This window comes from Peromyscus californicus, unplaced genomic scaffold (genome assembly GCF_007827085.1).
Source record: "Peromyscus californicus insignis strain IS unplaced genomic scaffold, ASM782708v3 Scaffold_13__1_contigs__length_99412109, whole genome shotgun sequence".
In the NCBI taxonomy this organism is placed as follows: domain Eukaryota; kingdom Metazoa; phylum Chordata; class Mammalia; order Rodentia; family Cricetidae; genus Peromyscus; species Peromyscus californicus.
This window is the reverse complement of record NW_026294424.1, coordinates 58,480,586-58,500,670: the sequence shown is the minus strand read 5'-3', so window position 1 is coordinate 58,500,670 and position 20,085 is coordinate 58,480,586.

Genomic DNA, 20,085 nt, shown 5'->3' with positions numbered 1-20,085 from the left:
TTCCTAAGGCAGAGATCCATCCAGATCTGAGTTCAAAGCCACACTGGAAACAGCCAGGCGTGGTGACTCACGCCTTTAATCCCAGGAAGTGATGGCAGAAGCAGAAAGGTATATAAGGCATGAGGACCAGGAACTAGAAGCTTTTGGCCTGGTTAAGCTTTTAGGCTTTTGAGCAGCAGCTCAGCTGAGATTCATTCTGGATGTGGACTCAGAGGCTTCCATTCTAAGGAAACAGGATCAGCTGAGGAATTGGCGAGGTGAGGTAGCTGTGTCTTGTTCTGCTTCTCTGATCTTTCAGCATTCACCCCAATACCTGGCTTCAGGTTTGTTTTTATTAATAAGACCCTCTAATAATTCGTGGTACAAGCCATGGACACTGCAGTAGGACCATGGACTCAGACATGGCCCCCAGAGGCAGCATGGACCGTAGACATCAACACAGTCTCAGGTGGCAGTTCAGACCATGCACATCAACAGGGCCTCCAACAGCAACTCAGGCATATGATGTCAATATGGTTCAACCTTTCTCCACTGCATATGCACTGCTCCATCCCTCCATCCTTCTCACCGCTCCATTGCAAATTCATTCATTGCTGTGGCACTGGAAACTGTAGCAAGTCACTATACATATTGCCCACAGCAGCTCTGCATGCAAATACTGATTGCTATGAGTCATTGGTCTGGATCAAGGCCTCTGGTCTCTGGATCACCGTAAATACTGGACCATCACTGAGACTTCTTCGATCATTGCTAGGCTTCAGGGTTTCCATCTTTGGTTGTGCTCTGACATCTGGTTCTGGAGCATCAGCTCCTCCTTATGATCCAGCAGCTTGTAGATGGAGTAGGTGTTGGGGCTGACCTACTCAAGCTGCAGTGGGCTCTTGGGTGGATGGGGACTGCCCTGCGCTGCCCAAGCAGACTCTTGGCCCAGACGACTGCCTTTAGGGTTGAAATCAGGATCAAGCATAACTGGGAGGGGAAGCTGGTCACATGAACCAAACCTGGATTTTCTTTGGGAGGAAGAGAGGCTTGTGGGGCAGGTTAATTCTAAGCAGATAACCTATAGGATCCAGTAAAGGTCCAAGTCACCAGTCTCTTATAGTTCCATGATATTTGAATACCTACTGTCATGCACTCGAGTGAAAACTCCCCACAAGTAATTGAATTTATAGTTTATATCTTGAGAAGACGTAGCTCTGGGCTGGAGCCAGAGATCTGAGAATTACCAATATGCAGATAGTAACTGAAGTTCTGAGACACAAAAATTCCACAGGAGAGTGTAGAGGTTTGAGATGACCTGTACAAGATGAAGTCGCTGTCCAGTACTGTGCTAGAGAAAACATTTTCTTATAATTAAGAAAGTACATAACTGCATTTATGTTTCATTATAGTTAACGTGTAACTCTTATTCATAAAATAGTCAACATATGTTTTTATATAGTTATTCTAAACATCACAAAGACATTTGTTCTTTATCGGTCCAAGATATTAAAGAGCTCGGTAATCAAATCGTTGGAAAGAGCATTCTAAAATCGTCCTTGACAAGCCGAAGAGCTGAAGAAAGCTTCCAGCATGGCTACAGGGAGACTACCCATTCTCTTGTCCTGAACGCGTCTTGACCTCAGCAACGAAGGGATGACTTCCCATTGTGTCTTAGCTGAGCTAATAAAGAGTTCCAGCCAGGGAGGTTCTTCCTTCCTGACTACCTTTTATAGCCCTGGAAGCTGCTATTCTGGATGCTGAAAGAATGCAGTCATCAGCGGTCTTCCCCAGCTGGGAACCTTATTTGCTACGTTTCCAACCTGCCAAGCCAGAGGTACCCACTGGCACAAGAGTGTCATGGCTGTTAGAGGGGCCATCGGCTTCTTTCCGATTGGAAGTCACTGGCACAGGAAGGAGTTCATGGCTGGAACAATAAATTTGGTGAACGGCTTATGGATGACTTGGCAGGTCGTGGGCCCTGAGGGTGAACCCACTGCTAGTATTTTTACTAAATAGACATGCTGTCAAACTGCTGCTTCCTAAATAGTTATGATCATCCCCACCACCAACTGGTGCTGCCCTCAGCCTTGGTCAGAAAAGCTTCCCTAGACAGTGGTGGTTAGTGCAGAGACTTGCGGCTCATCGAGGTGCTGAAAATGAACGACTGTTGAATGCTCAGCTCTCCGTGAAGCACCTTTGTTACCCCTTCTCATGCTCGGGGAGTATCATGGGAGAAGGGAGAGAACAGAACATAGGAGCCGGAGGACGGGGCGGAATCTCGCAGGATGCTGTGAGATGATCTCCTCTGGGCATGATGGGCCACACTCATGAACTCACTCACAGCAGCTATGGTGACCTACACAGGGGTACATAAAGCTGGGCCCATCAACATTCAGTTATGATGGGGGAGAGGCTCATGGGGGAGTTGCTAGGGGTGGGGAGTCATCACCTTCAGGGGTGTAGCCACACCCAGGCCTACCCACTCGGCTCTGGTTGTCGGTCTGACCGACAGGTAGGGCGGAGGCAGGACCAGGCCAGCCGGTCTCTCCCTGGGGCTGAGTGGGATGATGAGTGTTGAGCGGCCTCCCTCCTGTCCACTGGAGAGAAACACACTGGGCCGGGAGTCTGGTCGAAGCGGGAACTCGCTTTACTGCATCAGGAATGAACTTATATAGGTTGGGGGAATGGGGGGGTTGGAGGGGTGGGGTGGGGATAGCGGGCCAATGAGATGATGCCATCTCAGCAGTTACTAGGCAGAGGCCGATTCTAGGTCAGGTAGTGCTGAGTCACTTGTATGCGGAAGTCATGTCCCAGGACAGGTCGCCAAACTCGAGCTAGGCTCGGGAAGTTACACTGGGCCTCACGCCCGAGCCTTATGGGGCCCATCATCTGGTTAAACTCAGTGGATCACAAAGTAAAAATAAAAACATAAGACAAAACAACTAGACATAAAAGTGGGAAGGCGACTTGTTGGGAGGAGGGAACCAGGGTGGGGAGGAGCAAGAGAAGGTGGCATGGTGTGGCCAGAATGAACCATAGACATGAATGACACGGTCAAAGAACAAATAAGTTAACAACAACAACAACAACAATAAAACAAAATCTCCAACCAGGCCTGCACAGCAGGCCTGTAATCCCAGCTTCCTGAGAAGCCGAGGGAAGGAGAATTGCAAGTTCAAAGCCAGCCTGGACAGCACTCCTTTAAAATAAAAATTTTTTAAAAAAAATAGAGAGCTTGGAGTATTTCTCAGTGGTAGAGCACTTGCCTAGCGTGCAGGATGCCCTAGGTTCAATACCCAGCACTGTCAGGCAAGCATACAAACAAAAAACCAATAACAAAATTAGAACCTATGGTGGTTTGAAAGAAAATGGCCCCCAGTGGGAGTGGCACGATTAGGAGGTGTGGAATTGTTGGAGTAGGTGTGGTCTTGTTGAAGGAAGTGTGTCACTGTGGAGGCGGGCTTTGAGGGGTCATATATGCTCAAGCTACACCCAGTATCTCAGTTCACTTCCTGTTGCCTTTGGGTCAAGGTGTAGAATCCTCAGCTCCTTCTCCAGCGACATGTCTGCCTGCATGCTGCCATACTCCCAGCTGCCATGCTCTCTGCCATGCTGATAATGGACTAAGCCTCTGAACTGTAAGCCGCCACCTCAATGAAATGTTTTCCTTTATAAGAGTTGCTGTGGTCATGGTGTCTCTTCACAGCAATGGAAACCCTTACTAAGACAGAACCCTTCCGCATTTCAGTGGCTTAATCCGGCAGAAGTTTGTCTCTTGCTCACACTGTAGTGCAGTATGTCAGGGCCTGCTTCTTTTCCCCCCAGCAGCTCCATCATACCCTGGAGTCTTGAACTTGTGAAGGTCTCTACTTGGTCCTCAGCATTCAACTAAGTGTTGAAGGAAGAGAGAAAGGGCATAGAGGATTGCGTAAGAACTCTCTGGGCCAGTCCCGGAGGTGGTGAACATTTCTCCTGACTCATATTCCACTACAAGAACCTAGTCATGTGGTCACAGGTAGCTACAAGGAAGTCTGGGAAATGTACTTTAGATATGTGTCCAGGCAGAGGAGGAAAATGGCGTGGTAAAGGACTAGTCTCCAACACCCTGTGGATCAAGCAAGACCATTTCTACTATGTCAGAATTGAATGTTTTCATTTGAAACCTGATATGGTTTGGATCTGAAATATCCCTTGCAGGCTCATGTGCGAGCAGGTGTTCCCTATCTTGTGGTGCATCTTTAGCAGGCTATGGAACCTTAGAAGATAAGGCCCAACTGGCCGAAGGCAGCCACTAGAGATAGTGATGTGTGTGTGTGTGTGTGTGTGTGTGTGTGTGTGTGTGTACATGAGCTCACATGCCATGGTGCATGTATGAAGACCAGAAGACACCATGTGAGAGTCAGTTCTCTCCTTCCACCATGTGGGTTCCGGGACATTGAACTTGGGTCCTCGGGCTTGGTAGCAAACACCTTTCCCTGCTGAGCCACCTTTGCTGGCCTTGAAACACATACAGTACTTGATAAACAGGTCATTAAGTCAGCTGTCATTGTGGCCATTAAAAATTAACCTGTATGGTTTTCATATGATCCCAGCATGATTGGGGAAAGCCACACCCCACCAAACCTTTACAAAACATCCCTGGACATTTCAGATACACTGCTATTATTATTTCTTTGTCATCATTACCATCAACAAGGTGCTTAGGGCCACATGAAGACATAGCTTTTGCCTTGTAGCCTTAAGAGACAAGCCCCAGGAGTGGCCAGCCTAGTCCCAGGGAGTGGCAGGTCTTGACAGGAGGCTTTGGCACAGTGTTCTTTGAACCCCTCCCTTTAGACAACTAGTAGCTTGATCAGGTGGGGCTGAGGCCAAGCCTCGGGTGGAGCTGGGCTGGGCTGGGCCGGGTGGTGGCATTCTCTAATGTACCGCTTCTCCTTGGCTTGGCTGCACCCAGCTCAATTACTCTGGCTGTGAGACTCCACTTTAAGCATGGTCTGCAAACCACAAACAGAATACCCGACAATCACCTGCCTTTTGACAAGCATGAATATTAGGGAAGTTAGCATTTTGTAGGGAAGGACCACCACAGCACCATCACAGCCTAGGATACTGGTGGCCAGATACAGTCCTTCCAAGGCTAGACCAGGGCTATGGTCGACTTTGCTGAAAAGCATGACCCTAGACTGCCCAAAATGGGTCAACATTCTAGTTTGCACATCACGTTAAATGGTGTGTAATAACTTTTATGCTTGATTTAAAAAAAAAAAAAGTGGTTTAAATGATCTACATCATGGCTTGTGTAGATACAGAATTAGACTCTCCTAATACTATATGAAAAGAAATGTAGGCAGAATTCAGCCCGTTCTGGTCATTGATTATCTGCGGAATCTAAACGTGTTCCTCACCTTGTTCTTACTTCAGTGGGGTAATTAATTAGCAATTCCACTACATGTTTGTGGAAAAACAAGGTTTGGGCTGATCCCATGCCAAACAAATGCCCAAATGAAAAATAAGACTTCATCCTTTTATAACCTGCCTCGTGGTAAATGTAAACTTTGTTCTAACGGAGCCAAGGACCTGGGGCCAAGCAGGAAATCAGGGGAGCAGAGGCAGATTTTAGCAAACTGTGTCTCCGTCTCCAAGTGTGCCAAGGCCAAGGAGGGTGGGACAGGGAGAGCGCCTGCCCGAATGCAAGCCTGATCTTCCTCAGGACTTCTTGGTGCAGTTGGGGTTTTTTTCCACATGAAGACGGTCTGCTGTGCTCCTTGATTGTATAATACAGTCACTCTGCTCCCATGAAACATATCACTGCTAAAAAGGAACAAAAATAGAAATCACTCTGAGTTGAAAGGGGAAGTTGGTGGGACATCAGCCACTTGGAAGGTTCTTCCTGACAGCACAGAGAAGAGTCTGCAAGTTAAAGGCGGTGGCCGTGGAGGCAAGTCAGGGAGAGCCCAGGACCGAGTGCCCAGCTTTAAAGCTTTGCGGGCTTAGGCGTGACTCCAACTTGGTAGGACAGGGAACCTCAAGGGTGAACAATTCCAATGCTAAGTGACTGGCAGTGGATTTCCAGTTCTTTCTGAAGGAACACATTTACCCTGTAGGAACATGCACATACTCACACACATTCACACACACACACACTCATACATACACACTCTCTTTTACACACACGCACTCATACACTCCCTCACACACACATACACTCTCTCATACAAACATAAAAATTGACTTAAAACAATCATAAAATTTCTAGAAAATAAGCAGAGAACTAAGTAAGAGGAGAGAGACCGTCCTTGGGGAACCATGACTTTGAGAAACTGAGGTCAGGGAGCCATCTCTTCCTCCCCAACACACGACTAGAATTCTCACCCAGGAAAGCTGTAGTCAGAAGAAGCCAAAACATGCTTCGGGGTTTGCTCTCCTCAGATTCTGTGCACAGATTGTATAAAATGATCCAATGAATCACTATGGACCCCAGTTTCCTTGTCAGTAGGATGGGGGATAATAGTAACTAATCATCAAACTACCTGAGAATAAAGTGAGTAATTTGAGTAAGTCTTCCTGATAGTCCTTGGCATGAATAGGTGAGGAAAAGAACATAGTTAATTATTACAATAAGCATGTCATCATCATCATTATCAAATAGCTTATTCAAACATTTGTTATAACCCACTACATTAGAGATGTTGCTGGCTCTTTGATAGTGAATTCAGGAAAATGTACATAGCAATATTTATAAGTGTTGTTTATAAGATTAGAGCTAATAAATGTTTATTGTCTAAACATTCCCCACGACTTTTGAAAAACAGTTGGCATAATTTCTGGGTTTTTTTTTGTCATTTTTTTTTTTAAGATGGAGTATTATGTCTTCCAGGCTGGCCTCAAACTTGCTTTGTAGCCAAGGATAGCCTTGAATTTCCTTCCAGTCCTCTCCCATCTATTTCCTGAGTGCTGGAGTTGCAGGTATGCATAACCATCCCTGGTTTATGGGGTTCTGGGGATCAAACCCAGAGTTTTATGCACGTTGGGCAAACATTTACCAACTGAGACGAATCTCCAGCTCTTATTTCTAAAAAAAAAAAAAAAAAAAAAAAAGAGAGACAATTCTTTGTAGTGATATTTTATTCATGCACCCCAATAAAGCTTATCTGAGGATCAGAGGACAAAAGCCAGCCACCATAGTAAACATAGAAGTCAGGCAATGGTAGCACATGCCTTTAATCCTAGCATTCGGGAGGCAGAGATCCAACCAGATCTCTGTGAGTTCAAGGCCACACTGGGAACAGAGCCAGGCCTGGTGGTACATGCCTTTAATCCCAACACTAACCATAGAGGTCTGGAGGTCTGTACAGACAGACAGGAAGTGATGTAATTGGGTGGAGAGAGGAAGTGAGATGGCAGAACAGACAGGCATATAGGTATACAGGAAGTAGGTCTCTCTGGAGACTGAGGTGTCAGTGAGGTGAGGTTGGCTGTGGCTTGTCCTATTTCTCTGATCTCTTGGTTTTTACCCCAATATCTGGCTCCAGGTTTTTTATTAATAAGACTGCTTAGCAATTCATCTTTCAATTTTTTACAAAAATGTTGAATTACATTTCTGTATTTGTATGTGTGCTTACACGTGCACCAGGGCACACCCATGGAGGTCAGAGAACAGCTCACTTCTATCGTGTGAGTCCTTGGGACTGAACTCAGGTCATCAGCCTTGGGGCAAACATCTTAGCATAGCCCCTTTTTCCTACTTTTTGTTTTTGTTTTTTTTTTTAAGATTTTTATTTATTATGTACACAGAAGAGGGCGCCAGATCTCATTGCAGATGGTTGTGAGCCACCATGTGGGTGCTGGGGATTGAACTCAGGACCTGTGGAAGAGCAGTCGGTGCTCTTAACCTCTGAGCCATCTCTCCAGCCCCCTTTTTCCTACTTTTAACCAATGTATTTTGAAACAGAACTTCCCAAGCCTTTCACATGTGAGAAGCACTTTTATCTCTTCATGGCCCAGGGTATCTCCCTCACTGCCTGTTCCATGTGATTTTGAGAAGAATGTGTTGTCTATGGACAGCATATACCGTAAGCAGGCATTCAATGGAGCCGACTGATAGGGTGGGTGGTTCATGCTAGCTCTGGCTTTATTGATGTTTCTGCCCGTTGAGCCTTTCAGCTGCTGGCAGAGGGCTAGTTAAGTCTCCAGCTCTACTCAGAGGCTGACCTGTTTTTTCCTCCCGCCTCTCAATTCTGGAAGGTTTCTGTTGTGTCTTCTGTACTGCATGCGTCTATCCCTTTGAATTGAGTTCCCACGTAATCTTCACATAATCAATGGGATGCATGGGATAATGGGCAGTAGGCCAGCTGAGGTCAGAGAAACAGTTTGCTTAGGAAATGTCAAAGCCAGTTTTGGGACCCGTTCATTTTCTTTCAGGCCAAATCCTTGTAGGTTACTAAACCCATCATACGGTATAATGCTATAGTCCTAAAATTTTAATTGTCAAATAATGGAAAATGGGGTCTGAAACATATGTATGCAAAATATGTGTCACATTTATATAATAATGGTTGTTCAAATGGGAGTTAACATAAACACCACCCCATCTCTGGGGTCTGCCTGAATCGGGTTGAGCAGACAGATGAGCGTCAGTGTGGGACTAAGTGTGGTGTCTGTCGTAAACCCGCCCTGCTCCGATGGCTTCAGCTTCATGCTCATTGGTTCTCTCTTTTATCTTCTTTCTCAAGGAACCACCTGGAAGATCCATCATTTCTAATGGGGCAGGGTTGCTTCAAGGTGGGAGATTGGCTCTGGTAACTGAGGCAGGGCTGCTTCCTTCCTGCACCCCAGGACCGGCTTCCAGAGGGAAGACCCCATTTTCGGTCGTTTGGCCATTAGGATTTCAGGACTATATAACATTATACTACGCGGTAGGTTTAGTAACCTACGTGGATTTGGCCTAAAAGAGAGAAATTCCTGAGGGAGGGAAGTTGTTTTCATTTGGGGACAGTCAGGTGGAGGTGGGGACAGGGTGCATCGTGATTGGAGCTTTGGCTGGGTAGGCCCTGAGTGACTTACCTTCCGTAGGAAGTGCTGAGATTGCAGCTCTGGGAAGCCACATCACACAAGAGTCCAGTGATGAGCATCACTGTATTACTTTCCTTTTAGCATCTGCCTTATGGTGCCCTATTGCTGTGAGGAGACACTGTGACCACGGCAACTCTTATAAAAGAAAACATTCAGTTGGGTGGCTTACAGTTCAGAGGTTTTTAGTCCATTCTCATCATGATGGATCATGGTGGCACGCAGGCAGACGTGGTGCCGGGGAAATTGAGAGTCCTACATCTTGACCTGCAGGCAACAGGAAGTGGTCGGTCATGGCCTGAGCATATATGAGACCTCAAAACCTACCCCCACAGTGACGCACTTCCTCCAGCAAGGCCACACCTATTGTGACAAAGTCACATTTCCTAATAACGCCACTCCCTGCAAGCTTATGGGGTAATTACATTCAATCTACCACAGCATCCAGATGTTGAACTCTAGATACCTTTGAAATCACTGCTGTCATGCTCTTGTCAAGGTACTAGTTAGCACTGATGTGCTGTAAGATTTGGCTGTTTATGTCTAAAATGCCTTCTAAAATATTGTATCATCTGGAGGCATGTCATACACAGGAGTATACTTAGGCTATCTCTGTGAATAACCTACGAAGCCATTAAAAAACATAAAGTGTGACCACCCAGCACATCTGGTACCTCTTCAACCTGCCTCTCCACGTAACTTCCTGGGAGAGTGCAGCATAAGCATCCCCTAATATACATCATTCCAAAAGTCTTCCCTAGCAGTGGACTGAGCTCACCTGAAGATATCTGAGGCCAGAAGTCTTTCTGCAGGGGATAATGAGAGGATATTGTTTTTTAAGTAATACAATGGACTTGGTTTTTCTTAAATTTATTTCTTTTAGATTTACTTTCGTGTGGGGGGGATGTGTACGTGTGTGTGTGTGTGTGTGTGTGTGTGTGTGTGTGTGTGTGTGTGCATGTACTCTCGTGCCTGCATGACTCTACATGCCCCAAATTTGTGCAGGTACTATGGGACGTCAAAATAGGGCACTAAATACCCTAGATCTACAGTGGGCCGCTTGATGTGGGTGCTGGAACCTGAACCCAGGGCCTCTGCAAGAGCAGTAAGTGCTCTTAACCATTGAACTCTCTCTCCAGCCCCTAAATTTATTTTGAATTAATACACAATGATTACATAGACTGGACGCAGAATAATAATTTGATAGTTGGATACAGTATGAAATGATCAAGTAAGGGAATTGACACCCTCATCTTGGACATTTATCGTGTGAGTGGGCTTTGAAGTTGAGCTGTGAGGTCTGTCTGTCTGACCATGGCCATGGTCCAGCGAAGGTCACAGTGTTAAAGTTGAAAGCTTTGGAAACACAGTAAACTGATGAAAACCTTCTTTTAAAATGTAAATTACATTAATTTGGTCTCTGTGGGGGGGGGGTAGGGAGGCATGAACGTACGGTGGTGTGGCGTGTAGAGGTCAGAGGACAACTAGCTGAAGTCAATTTTCTCCTCTAATGTACATCTGATCATCAACCACAGGTCACCAGGCTCGGCAGCAAGCATTTTTGCCCTCTGAGCCATCTCTCTGGCCCTGGATGAAAATTTTGACACGAAAACCCAATGGCACTTTCTTAATTTGTTCTACCCTATAACTCGGATATCTTTGCGGGGCCCGTTGTCAAAGTACGGGACTCTGTTCAGAAATGAAGTCAAATTTCAAAGCAGTGACTGCGAAGCTGGCCCTGCATCCGGCGGTGACGGAGTTCTTGTAGCACTGTCCGCCTCTAAGGGGGAGGTCCAGATCCAGAAAGTGGGCTTCAGCCCTTACGGAGTTCCCATTGGAGCTATTCGGTTATCATTTGGCCATTTATACCGGCCCTGAGCTCCTCGGCAGGGAATAGAAGAAAGTTTAGGCGGGGAAACACATTTTCCCCAAAGCCCCAGGGGAAGGAACCCTAGCTTTGCTCCAAAGGAAACATCCTCTGCCAAGATGGGACTTGGAAAAGGTGTGGCCAAATGAAGGAGGCTGTGCCTGGGGGCAGACTGCCTGCGGAGCAGGTAGCCGGGCCAGAACCTCCAGTGCTGGCCAGAGATGATTGCAGACGCCTGCTGGGACGTGCAGGAAAGCGGCTACCCTGCCCTGCAAGGGTGGAGAAGCCCGAGGGTCTCAGGAAAGCCGCGCAGGACCTGGTGGGGTCAGACCCTCAGGTCAGGCCCTGCAGGGCCTCAGTTAATACTAGCGTTCTGCTGAGATGAGCCGGTCAGGCACATTCCTCGGCCGGCACTTGACCTGCAAGAAGAAATTCCCAAACGTGAGCATGCTGCTCAATCCGGGCATGTTGAGACAGCTGGCCGGGCCCACTCCAGGTTTTTTATCCAGAAACCTGCTACACCTTTCTGCTGTCTACTAAGGCCCAGCCATGGCCTCCTGCTAGGGTGGGGGTGGGGTCTGTACCTCTCCAGGACGCCTTCCCTTTCTCAGTTATTTCTCTGCTGCACTTTTTTTTTTTTTTAAACCTCATAGTGTTTGGATGAAGGACAGGGACTAGATCTGAGTTTGAATCCTGGCTCCAGCATGTATTACTTCTGTGACTTCGAGCAAATCACTTTGTTGCTCTGTGCCTTTTCATTTTCTCATGAAAAAGCAGAAATCAGGGGTAGGGATATAGCTCAGTGGTCACGTGCTTGTTTGGCATACACAAGGTCCTGGGTTCGACATTCAGTACCACATACACTCTCTCTCTCTCTCTCTCTCTCTCTCTCTCTCTCTCTCTCTCTCTCTCTCTCTCCCTTACACACACACACACACACACACTCACATTTATTGTTGGTGTTGGGAGAGTAGCTCAGTTGTTAGACTCCTTATCCAGGAGTACAAGCCCTGTGTTGCTTAGTCCCCACTCCACCCCACCCCCACCCCTCATGTTACCAGGGGTAGTGCCTTGTGTCTGAAGCCCCCACACTGAAGGAGTAGAGGCAGGAGGATCAGAATTTCAGTGCCACTGTTGATTACATAGTGTATTAGCACATTTGAGGGCAACCTGGCCTATGTGAGACAGTCTTAAAAAAAAAAAAAGTAAAAAGGAAGAAGGCTGGGGAGAGGGCTCAGTGGTTAAGGGCAGTGGCTGCTCTTGCAGAGGACCTGGGTTCAGTTCCCAGCACCCACACAGTGACTCATAGCTACCTGTAACTCCGGTTTCAGGAGATCTGAAACCCTCCTCTGACTTGCACAGGTACCAAGCACACACAAGGAAACAGACATACATGCACGGTGTCTAGTTAATGTTTTCATTGCTCTGAACAGACACCATGACCACGGCAACTCTGATGAAGGGAACATTTCATTGAGGTGGCTCGCTTCCAATTTCAGAGGGTCAGTTCAATATCATCATGGTGGGGAGCATGGAGGTGTGCAGGCAGATGTGGTGCTGGAGCTGAGACTCCTACATCTTGTAGGCAACAGGAAGTTGATTACCACACTAAGGAAAACGTGAGCAAAAGAGACCTCCAAGCCCGCCCCCACAGTGACACACTTCCTCCAACAAGGCCACACCTCCTAATAGTGCTACTCCCTTTGGGGGCCATTTTTTTTCAAACCACCACACAAGGCAAAACATTCATACAATAAAAGTGAGTAAAAATATAAAATTTCAAAAAAAAAAAAAAGAGAAAGCAAGCATGGAACCCATTCCACAGTAAGAAATGCTGCATATATGGATGCCTGTATTTAACACTGATATATGGATAACACATATAAACATTTACTTCACTACATTTACTTGTTTGTTGGGGGGGCATGGATGTGGCGGTCAGAGGACAACTTGCAGGAGGTGGTCATCCCTTCCACTGTGCGGGTCCTGGGGACTGAACTCTTCATGCCTGGAGGTCAATGCCTTTATCCACTGAGCCATCTTTCGGGTCCCCATAAATTTTAACACAGTGGAAGAAGCTTTATTTCACTTCTCATTTAGTTTTGATAAGTCACACTCTCTTTTCCAATTACAACAGAAACTCTTTAATATGCTGTTATTATTTTAAAACAGTATTTTTATGAGAACTTCATACATTTGATTCATATCTGATCATATCCCCAATCTATCCCTACCTCCTTCACCCTACCCACCGCAACTCTTTCTCTCTTTCTCTTTTTTTCTCTCTCTCTTTGTTTCTTTCTCTCTTTCTCTTTCTCTTTCTCTCTCTCTCTCTTTCTCTCTCTTTCTCTTTCTCTCTCTCTCTCTTTCTCTTTCTCTTTCTCTCTCTTTCTCTTTCTCTCTCTTTCTCTTTCTCTTTCTCTCTCTTCTCTCTTTTCTCTTTTCTCTCTCTCTTTCTCTCTCTCTCTGTCTCTTTCTCTCTTTCTCTTTCTCTCTTTCTCTTTCTTTCTTTAAATAATTCATGGAATCCACTTTGTGCTGCTCATATGCTCCTGCGTACGGATGAGTATAATTCATGATACACGTTCAGCCCTCCATTTGGGAGCCGAAGACTGCAGATACTGGAGAAGTGGGTGGAGCTACAAGCCCAGGGGAGGCCTCGGCCTTTATTTGCTTGAAGGAGTGTCAATCATGGTTACTTTGCAAAAGGACCAAGGCTTCCCTCAGGCATTGGCAAGTGCTGAAGGGCAGACAGCAAGTCCTCTGGCAGAAAGATGGTGACAAACAGGACCCACTGCATGACTTTAAGGGGACAATGTAAAATAAAAATGACCTCATTCAAGCGTAGGTCAAGAGTATATTAAAGTTATTAAAATATAAGTCTCTTTCCTTCAGAACCTCTCTTAGCCTGCTGTGGGACTTTTTTTAAAAAAAATTTTAAATTGGCTATCTGTCTGTCTAGTGTGTGTGTACACATTCATGTTCATGTTGTGCATGTCCCTGGCAAGTGGACAAGCCTGGGTGTCACTCTGGCCAAGTAGACCAGGCTGGCCAGACAGTGAGCCCAGGGATCCAGCTGGGATTCCAAGCAGACACTCTCAGCCCAGGTTGTTCACATGGGTTCTTGACCTCATGTCCTCATAGTTGCAAGACAAGCATTTTCCTGGTGGCACTCTCTCTGCCCCCTTACCACCCACCCCCCTTAACATGCTATCTGATGTCATGGTGGGAGCTCGTGAATGCTTGTAAGAGGGTAAAACCCGCCATCTCTTAGCATTTATAAGCCCCTTGATTCAGAGTTCACGAGTACAGTCCACCTCTTCCCAAGCCCTCTCTCTCTCCAGCCTCTGGACCAGACGCCATCCCTGGGCAGGGCTAGGGAGGCCTTGAGCAGGCACTCTTCTTCCTCCGCTGCTCCCCACCCCCACCTGTGGAGCACAGCAACTCTCAAGGGACTGCAACCTTTGCAGGACACACACCCTGCAGTGGGTCAGGACAGGCTAAGATGCTGTGTCGTCTGCTCAGTGCAGCTGCTATGGTGCTGCAGCCTGGGGCGAGGGTGCCTCTTGCTATGCTCAGCCCTATTCCACTGTAGGGAGCACATGCTCGATCTCCCAACCCTTCCTTACATTTCCACCTGCTTCCTTCTAGGGTGACAATAACAGTGGACTCTGGGCAGGTATGACAGCAGGAAGGCCAGGTGGGGCACAAGGTGTCCAGGAAAAAGGAAGCAGGTAGCCAGGAACCTTTCCCTGCAAGGCAGGGCAGTGTCAGGATCTGGGACAGCTCCTGAGCAAGATGCTCAGAGGCACTTCCCTTCCTGGGTGTTCTTTGTTGTTCCACTGGACTTCACAAGCAAAATGCAAACCAAAAGAGAAACTTAGATGACTGTAGGGCCTTCACCCCAAGTATGAGGCCCTGCTGAGCACAGTGCTATGCACAACCACCATCCATCACCAAGGAGAGGAGCTTGGTACACATGAGAGCTTGTCCCAGCTTAGTGCCACATAGGAGAGCTTGGGATCAACAGTAGGAACTGGGACCAGTCTCTGACAGGCTGATAGCTTTCATCAGATGGGGGGATTTGTCCCCCAAAACTGCTCTGGAGGTAAACTGAGTATTTTAGTTAGTGAAAGGAGTCACTCCTAGGTTTCCTGCGATCCGTCTTAGTTGAGGTACAGATGAGCAAAACATAGCGAGCCATCCCTTCCAGCTTGCTGGGACACTTTTCTCTAGGTTCCTTTCTTCTGTCCATTGGTTAAAAATCTCTCCAGAGATCGGCCGTTTTCATATGTCTGAACAGTGAGGACGAGAACCTTCACTGTATGACTTATGTAAATAGAACTACAGTGACTCCATGGAGACCAAATGCAGACGAAGACTGGGCCAGATCATCTCTGGTGCTGGGGGCATTTGAAAGCTTTGCAATGTGTGGAGTTCAGAGGCACTCTCTCTCTCTCTCTCTCTCTCTCTCTCTCTCTCTCTCTCTCTCCCCTCTCTCTCTCTCCCTCTCTCTCTCTCCCTCTCTCTCTCTCCCTCTCTCTCTCTCCCTCTCTCTCTCTCCCTCTCTCTCTCCCTCTCGCTCTCTCTCTCTCCTTGATCAAGCTTGCTCACGTGAACACAGAATTACACACAGGTGTCAAAAGTCCTGAAATGAAGATGCCCGTCAACATTCCCAAGCAGATTACATCTAGGTAAGTTTTTCCTTCCCAGAAGTCACATTAAAGGCTTAGACAGATGCTCTGCTGGACCCTGAAGACCTGCACCAGGCTTGGTCTTTTGGGCCACCAGCCAGCTCCCAAATCATGACACAGAGACTTCTTATTAGTTACGAATGCTCGGCCTAGCTTAGGCTCATTTTTGGCCAGCTCTTTTACATTAACCGGGGCTTTTTACCTTTCTTTCTGTACGTCTTACTTTCCTGCTTCCTCCAGTGTCTGGCTGTCTGGCAGCTGCCTGGCTTCTGGCCCCAGGTGTGACCCTCTCTTTGTCCCTTGTTCTCGCCTCTCATTCTCTCCTATCTAATCTCTCTGCCCGCCAGCCCCGCCTATCTTTTCTCTGCCTAGCTATTGGCCGTTCAGCTCTTTATTAGGCCAATCAGGTGCCTTAGGCAGGTAAAGTGAAACAGCAACACATCTTTTCATAATTAAACAAATACAGCATAAACAAATGTAACCTATCTTTACAGCGTTAACAAAGGCAGTGGAAACAAATTTTCACAGTTAAAGTGATATTCCACAGCATAAACAAATGTAACCTATCTTTACATCGTTAACAAAGGCAGCAGAAACAAATGTAACCTATCTTTACATCGTTAACAAAGGCAGCGGAAACAAATGCAACACATCTTTACACTGTTAAGGTGATATTCCACAGCACAAACAAATGTAACACATCTTTACATAGTTAAAATAATATTCCACAACAAAGGCCAGTTTAGAAGAGGAGAAAGTGAGTGCCTCTTCTAAGGTCAGATCTGAGATGGAATGGTGGTTTTCTGTGTTTATTACCACTCCCTCTCCATCTCTAGTTTTTCAGTTTTTGGTCCCCTCTCTTCCCTCTTGATGCCAACTCAGCCACCGAAGCAGATGGGCGCACAGTCCCCTCTTATAGTCCCCGTAGCAGGGAGGGCATCAGACAGGTATCATAAACACGTGAGTGAAGACAGGTCACCAGCAGGTGCTGTGGAGGATGGAGTTCAGACAGGGGAAGGCAACACAGATAAGACGCTCACAGGCTGTCACGATCCTCTACTCTCAACTGTGGGCATGGGGTAAGGGACGGGAAGTGCCCAACCCTGTGCGGGTCTGGGTTGATACTGTGACTACTCAACCAACCTGAGATGCTTCTTGAGAAACTGTCACCACAGCCCATTTCAAACTGCCTTAGTGCTCATCGCTGGATCTTTCTAGATTATTTCCACTTGGACTGACTTTTTACCCTGGTGCCCTTTGCTGCTGTTCTGAGACTGGGATACCCTGGGAGTCAGAGGTAGATGGTTATACTCTGTTTCTCTTGAGTCCTTGCGATAGTGCACAGCAGCTACTTAATAAATGTCACTGCATTAAAATTTTAATGTATTCATCTTGTCAGGGGAGGGGGCTGTGCATGCCAGCCTATGTGTGGGGGTCAGGGAAGAACTTTTGGGTGTCCTTTTGTTTCACTATAGGGGTTCAGGGATTAAACTCAGTCAGCAGGCTTGACGTCCAGTGTCTTAACCTGCTGGGTCATCTCACCCATCCCTGTTGCTCGACCTAAATGAGTTGAATAATAAAAACGGAAAAAGGCGTGGCGAGGCCCAGAGAGTAAGCCAGTTTCACAGGAAGAGATGAAAACCCGAAGTCACCTTTGTATCCTCTCCTGAGAATAAAACCAGCATACTTGCCTCATTTCTTCCTGTGCTATCTGGAAGGGCAGATTAATAAAAAAAAGACTATTTACTTGGAATTTCACTCCAAGGGCTCCTTCTTAATTAAGTAGTGAGCCATCAATTAAAAATCTAATCAAAATAAGCTTTCACGGCTGTCCTATCGGTAGGAGCAGGTTTTCTGAGAACATGGAGCGATGGGAACTCAGTGTTGCATATATATAAGTAAATGAGTAAGTAAGTAAATAAATAAATCTCCTAATCTTCCAAAGAGATGGCGAGTCTCTGAGCAGGGCCTTCAGGGTCAGGCCAGCTTGAGATTGTCTGCTTTGCGTTCCTATGCAGAGACAGACTTCACAAGGAGCTAATGATTCCCAAGCTTCCAGACCCTTCCTTCACTTAAGCCCTACCACGATCATGGAAGGGGAACCACAAGATGTGTTTGCACATGTTTTATGTAGGTTTCTTTAAGTTGTTTTAAATGATTTTGATGGTGAGATCGTTTTATACTCTCTTGCTTTACAAGTTTCCTTGAAATGTCAAGCTGACACACTTAGATTTCATCTGCATTGAATGCATCTCAGAGAAGGGTCTAGAAGGGAAGATGGAGCCCAGGTGAAGCCACGCCAGCAACGAGCCTGGTGCTGGTGACCAGGCAGGTGATGGTATGGACTGGGAAGAAGAATTGCACGAAGCCAGGAGAACTTTCTAGAAAATAGCATTGGATCAAAATGGACAGGAAACGCCCAGGGAGAGTGTTTAAGTCAATTAAAAAAAAAAATCAGTCCTTATTGATTTTGTGTGTGTGTTCGTATAACATAAAGGATTTCACTGCGGCATCCCCATACTCTCTTCTCTATGATGCCCTCCTGCTCTTGCTGGTCCCCTTCATCTTCTCAAAACACCCCCTTCCGCTTTCATGTCACATGTATTCCATGACCAAAGGCAAGGTCTTAACTCAGGGTTCTTGGAGGGCTTTAGGCACTCCACGGGCACCTTGAAATGACCAATATGTACAAACTGTCTGTGCATCAGTTTTTTGTTTTCTGGCATGAGGAATTCTACAGAGCTCAACCCCCCTGGACGTGATAAAGGAGCATACTCTTCTAGAAGCAGAACCAGACCGGGCGTGGGGGGTGGGAGGGACACGCAACTTATAAGAAGAGATTGCACGTGACATGGTCTTGCTTGTCCCTTGGTCCTCTCCAGTTTCTGTCCCCATCACCTGGCATGCCCAACAGGATGGCCTTAGTTGGGAGGGAGTGTGGAAGCCATCCAGGACTTTCAGGTGTTCTCTTAGGCTCCCCCTATTTGAGGGTTGATAGGCTCGCATACAGCTCTATCCAACCCAAAGTGTGGAGACCAGAGAAGGGCAGAAAGACTGACAGAAAGCAGTCTCTAGCTTCCCCCAGAGATCTATCATTGGGGATATTGAAATTCACTAAGGATCTTGGCCAAGTCTCTGGCATACGATGATTTCTTCGTACCAGAGAACCAGAGACTGAAGGCACTGTGGCAAAGAATTCTTTTAGTTATTACATTAATTCATTTTCTTGTATGTGTGTGCACGTATGTATGTATGCACATGTGTGCATGTACCTATGGAGGGCGGAGCTCAACATCACACGACGCCCCCCCCCCCCCCCCCCGCCCCCATCCTCCATCTTGTTCCTTGAGACAGCATTTGGTCCTGGAGCTTGTCATCTTGGCTAGGCTGCCTGGCCAGTGATCTGGGGTTACAGACGTATACCCCCCTCCTTTGACCTCCTCACACCTCTTGCTTGCACGGCAGGTGCTTTCTCCTGAAGGAACCAAGGAGTTCTTTCAGAAGAAACTTGGATTCTTTCTATCAAGGAAGAACCTACCACCATGTCTGGCATTTTAAACTAGAGGCTGAAAAAATAATAGATTTGGGGCCAAGAAAGGAAAGAATTCTGTTTGTTCAGGAGCTGGGAGAGAGTCCTTTGCAGGGACCAGAATTAGATTGGTCTTAGACCCTGGGGGTCAGTGTAGAAGGTCCAGAGCCATGGCAAAGCCAGGTTGAGAAAGTGGCCCCGGGAAGAGAGACCCTTGGACTCCACAGAAGGAGTAGAGAGTTCAACGGAGGGGTCAGGGTGTGGCATGGGATCAGAACCAGGTGCCTGCTGTGGTTTCCTCTGACACTCCCTCCCGAGCCAGGTGCAGCCACTTCCCTGCCAGCACCTGCAAGACCTAGGCTGGCTGAGCCAGGACCCGGTCCCACCCCAGCGGGAGGTTTGGGAGGCACTTCTTGCCCGAGGCAAGCTTTTGGCTCGGAATCAAGCTCTCCTCCCTGTACTTCCCTTCTTTGTCTGTGCCCAGCCAATACTGCAGATCTTTGACGTCCCCTATCCCACCCCATCCCTCCTCCCTCCCGCCCCCCCTCCACCTCCCCACCCCCCTCCCCGCACCTCCGGCTGCTTGCTCTCTTTACCCCAACCCAACCCAACCCAAACCTAGCCTAGCGCCCCAACAGCCTCAAATGCTGCTTCTTACAGGATGAGGCTTGAGGAGGTCCTTGGGCGGAAAAAGAATTGGGATAAAACTGTAACACAAGCAACCCTAGAAAATGGTCCTTCTTTTACAACCTCATTTAAAATCCAAGAAGTTAAAGAGGTGGGGGCTCCCACCCACCTGGGGAGAAGAACATCCTTTACTACCTCTTAGCCCCAGAACAGGGGACTGATACCACCAGACCTTCTGCTAGGGTTCTGAGGGCACCCAATCCCAAAGGCTTGTTTGCCCGGATGGTGTAAATTTCTGAAGACAGCTATAACTAGAA